The 5,000-nt window shown below is 38.8% G+C and overlaps 1 protein-coding gene across 1 annotated transcript in view; it reads left to right on the top strand.

Moving 5' to 3' along the window:
* LOC306742536 (unconventional myosin-Ic-like) overlaps positions 1-1,707 on the top strand; it is a 55,942-nt gene extending 54,235 nt beyond the window's left edge. The window contains 1 exon segment of the mRNA XM_079224927.1: positions 1-1,707. This exon segment is cut by the window's left edge and continues 800 nt beyond it. The gene's annotated coding sequence lies outside the window, so the exon portion shown is untranslated.
* Positions 1,708-5,000: the final 3,293 nt, after the last annotated feature.

Here is a 5,000-nt window from a genome sequence, read left to right as displayed (position 1 = left end):
TTCCTTCTCTGTCGTCGTGGAGAAGAGGAGCTTTGGCTGAACTGGTCTGAAGGCTTCATGGGATTTCTTTGAGAGTAGAGTCGTTTTCATTCAACATAATATGGACCATAGTCAGCGGCGAGCGACAGATATTTATTTTAACCCGTTTGAATTGTGCCATGAATTAACTAAGTAAAATATAATGTTGCACGTCGGTGGTCGTATGTCCTTTTATTTTTTGTGTCTTGAAGCCAACGCTGAAGTGTCTTAAAGCTGCATTCTCTCTCCTGACCACTAGGGGGTGACTCCTCTGGTTGTATAGAAGTATATGCTTCATGTGTTACAGCTGCATTCTCTCTCCTGACCACCTGGGGGTGACTCCTCTGGTTGTATAGAAGTCTATGCTTCATGTGTTAAAGCTGCATTCTCTCTACTGACCACCAGGGGGCGACTCCTCTGGTTGTATAGAAGTATATGCTTCATGTGTTACAGCTGCATTCTCTCTCCTGACCACCTGGGGGTGACTCCTCTGGTTGTATAGAAGTCTATGCTTCATGTGTTAAAGCTGCATTCTCTCTCCTGGCCACCTGGGGGTGACTCCTCTGGTTGTATAGAAGTCTATAGAACACTGCTCTCTTGATTTATTCCATGCAAGATCGTCTTTTATTGAGAAACATCAGATAGGTGATTCATGGCACAACTCAAACGCGATCAAAATATTATTCGCCTCACCGTTGACTATCTTTTCTTCTTTTCTTTAAGAAAGGGGCGGGACTTAACCTCTTTATTCAATACATCTCTCCATTTCTACAATTCTATGTCTTTGAAACAGCATTTAGACCAAATTATAAAACTAAAACTCACAATTTGAAGCATTGTAATGGCAAAAACAACAGTAGTTTAAGATTAAAGCTACTTATAGCTAAGGATTGTCTCGATGTTAGCGATGTTTAAACTTGGGGAATAGACAACTTAAAGGAATAGTTTGACAATTTGGGATGTAAATCACTTTCTTGCTGAGAGTTATGTGAGAAGATTGATACCAGACTCATTATGTTTATGCTAAGAATATGCTAGCTTAGCTTAGCCTTTATGCTAAGCTACCTATCTCCTAGCTTCATAAAAGTCTTACCAGCAACACAAATCACGTAAAAGTCTAACTTTTTTTCATTTTAGTGCCGGAAAATATAAACATTTGTCGCCGTTTCTATAATTTTAATTTAATATTTTTTTAAATCATGATAACAGTAGAATATTTTTTGCATCACACCAGTTCAGATTAACAGTTTTACCGTAAATATCTCCAACTTCTGACCAAAGACTGATCACAAAAATGTTGCGTCATTGAAAACGTTTAAAAGGAACTCGAAAATGTTTTATTTTTTAATATATATATTCTTTTTGGTCTTTTGCTCAACGACTTCAAACCTCTTTTCTGTGTGTTTGCGAGGCATCAGGACTAAAAACACACTATAAGCCAAAGACCCCGTTGATTTCTATTGATTCTGTATTTGTATGATTTATATAAGATGTTTTCAGGAGGGAGATCTGATCTATATGTACAGTTTGTGTTCCGTGTTGTAAACCAGAGATTCAAACCGAGTGAGGTTTTTAATGGTGTGAAAAATGTTTGGGAGAAAAAGAAAAAAAAAAAGCTTTTAATATTGTTTTGTCGACGCAAACTTGTTCACGTGCCTTTTGTCGAAGAGCAATACAACGGATATTGCGTGGGAGGAACACGTCCTCGTACTAAAGGTTTCCTCCCTCTTTGCGTTTATGAGCTTTATTCAAACCAAAAAGTTTGTCGCGTTGATTTTTACAGATGCACTCCTGTTGTCAGACTTACTGTATGCACCGACGTAGAGTTATACCAACACACTAAAAGATGAGATACTAAAGATTTGAGATATAAATTAAAGAAAGTAAAGACAAACAGGAATGACTGGTTTATTTTGTCGTGTGCCCTTGTGTCTCATGAATTTTTTCTTTCTACGTTTACAAGCACCAAATATTCAGGATTTTGCCCTTATTTTGAAGGACAATATTCCCAATAAACTGTTGACATGGATAATTAAAATGTATATTCTTGTTAATATGCAGACGTTTATTACGTCAGTGGAGCAGCAGGAAGTTCACAATAATATAAAAAAAAATTAAAAGTCCAGAAATGTGGGCTTTTATTTTGGGCTTGCATTCTCTCTACTGTCCACCAGGGGGCGACTCCTCTGGTTGTATAGAAGTCTATGATTCATGTGTTAAAGCTGCATTCTCTCTCCTGGCCACCAGGGGGCGACTCCTCTGGTTGTATAGAAGTCTATGCTTCATGTGTTAAAGCTGCATTCTCTCTCCTGACCACCAGGGGGTGACTCCTCTGGTTGTATAGAAGTCTATATAAATGACTCTACTTCTCTTGATGTATTCCCTCAGTAAACATTGTAAACATGAGTTTATGTCTCAATCTCTAGTTTCAAGTCTTCTTCAATACAGCATGATGTTCATTTAGTAAATTATGGTCATTTAGAGTCAAACAGACCATAAAGCAGGGGACGCTTTAGGGCTGACTCCAGTCTTTATGCTAAGCTAACTGTCTCCTGTTTTCCCGCTACCTCAGTTATTAATTATTTACAGGTTCAACTAAAGCGTTCAATGCCAAGTATCACTACTTCTACTTGAGTATGAGTACTTCCTCCAGCAGTGTGCAGCATGAAGTGCTTAACTCAGCCACTAGGTGTCGCCCTCGGCGCTGCGCATCCTTTTTGTTTTCCCACTGGACCACGTGCACCCTGACCTTCTCCTGGATTTCTAGGAACCGCACGTTTGGTATGAAGTTGGAAGTAAACAGTTTAGTCACTTTACTGTGTGTGTGTGTGTGTGTGTGTGTGTGTGTGTGTGTATATATATATATACATACATATATATATATATATATATATATATATATATATATATATATATATATATATATATGTATGTATATATGTATGTATATATATTTATATATATACACACACACACATATATATATATATATGTATATGTATATATATGTATATATATATGTATGTATATGTATTTTCTTATTGGCTTTATGTTCCAACTTGTCCAGGTAGGACTTCACACAAAAAAACGTCCCCAAATGCAAAATAATAATAATTTTAAACTAATCTATCTGCATTAATAACATTGAAACTAACATTTCCTTCTGTTTGTTTTATTTGTGGTTCAATGTAATTATGTTTTTGAATTATGAATTATAAAAAATGTAATCATGTTTTTGCTTTTGTTTTGTCCAGACATATCAAAACGAATTGTCCCCCCTGAAAATAAAAAAACACATTTCGTTTCACCAGTATTGAGGAACAACACATATGTAACACATTGCCGCTCTCTGATTGGCTGTTGCCGGTCTCTAGCTCAGCCACGGGCCAATCAGCGGGCGGGCTTGTTTGTGTGCGCCGCTCCTGCTCCTATAAAGCTCCAGCAATGAGGGATGAAGAGAGGAAGAGAGTGACTCAAAGACACCCACCAACAACAAAAAAAGACGCAACCCTGCTTTTTTAAATTTTTTAATTTTGCGCTAATTTCCCAACCCGCTGTCTTTTGATATATATATATATATATGTGTGTGAGTGTGTGTGTGTTTTTTGTCGTCGAGGGACATTTGGGGACATCTGACTGACGGAGCGGCTGTCCTCACACACTCAGGTAGGATGCTCCAGAGGAGGAGACGCGCTGACTCATGTGTTCATCCTGCAGGACCTCCGTCTGCACGATGACGCCGTTATTATCGCGTTCTGCCGCAAAGTGCTCTCTTTTATTTTATATTTATTCTCTCTATGTGTGTGTCTTTGTTTAATGGCTGCGGGGAGGAAATTGGAGCTGCAACAGCCTCCTGCACGTATCAACTTTCAGCCCATCACTGTTTGACTCATTTCCCCCATCATTGCCTTTTTTTGGGGCAATCATGTAAATGTACTGCAACACACACAAAATACCAAAAAACATGCACAAACTATTACATTAGATCAGATGAATTGTCACAGTATCGTTCATTCATTATATCTTCCGTTTCCCCTTTTCTGTGGCTCGAGCGCGTGCATTGCTGCATGAAAGTTATGATTTGATATCCCATAATTAAAAAGCGGTGTCTGACATATTATTTAGTTGCCATGTTTGTCTTTTAGTAAACTATCTTTGTTTAAAGCCAGCAGTGCCTGTTGTTGATGCTGAACAGCTGAGCGCCTCTTGCGGAGATTTAGCGTCAAGTGCCCGAGATTTACCGTGTGTACATCCGGTAGTGGCTTCAGAATAAAAGCTTTAAAATAAATGTATTCGGAAAACTGCACGTTCACGTCCTTAAAAGTGCCTCAGGGAGTGTGTTTTTGTTCAGAAAAAGGCAAATATCGTCCATCAAGTATATCACAATGGTAATTGTTTGTTTTAATGACGTTGATTAAAAAAAACCATTCATCCAACCTTTATTCTCAAATCAGCAACCGGAACTTTGGTACTTTGATGTCTCTGGCTTGACTCTTGCCAGCCTGAGATGCAGATTTGGGTGGTGGAGGTGGAGGGTGTTATTGTGCAGATGACTCCAGTCCGGTTCAGACCAGATCCTCTTCATTCACCGCAGTATACTTTGTCTTTTTGTTGTCAGAGCGTGAGCTCCGCGACTCAACTGATACAAACACACAACACCCAAGAGAAGTCTGGTGCTCGTCGTCTTTATTTGTCTCGGTTCTCAGAGCTGAGGGGTGATGAGTGACGTCAAGTTGACGTGATGCTAGTTTCAATAAGTTTTTTTAATATATTTTTTTCTTTAATACTGACATTGTAATATTTACACTGTGGTTCACTGTGTTTATTTTAATTCAAAATATAATATTTATATTCATCATCCGGGTGTCGGATGTGTCAGATGTATCGAAGGCAGATCACAGCAGCGCGAGCGCTGGCGGTTAAGTAAGACCGGGAATCTCGCGCCGCGCTGGTTCGAACCGGCTGGAGCTCGCGCTGCATTC

This window comes from Taurulus bubalis (assembly GCF_910589615.1).
Source record: "Taurulus bubalis genome assembly, chromosome: 10".
Classification (NCBI taxonomy): domain Eukaryota; kingdom Metazoa; phylum Chordata; class Actinopteri; order Perciformes; family Cottidae; genus Taurulus; species Taurulus bubalis.
This window is presented reverse-complemented; position numbering and strand designations above follow the sequence as displayed.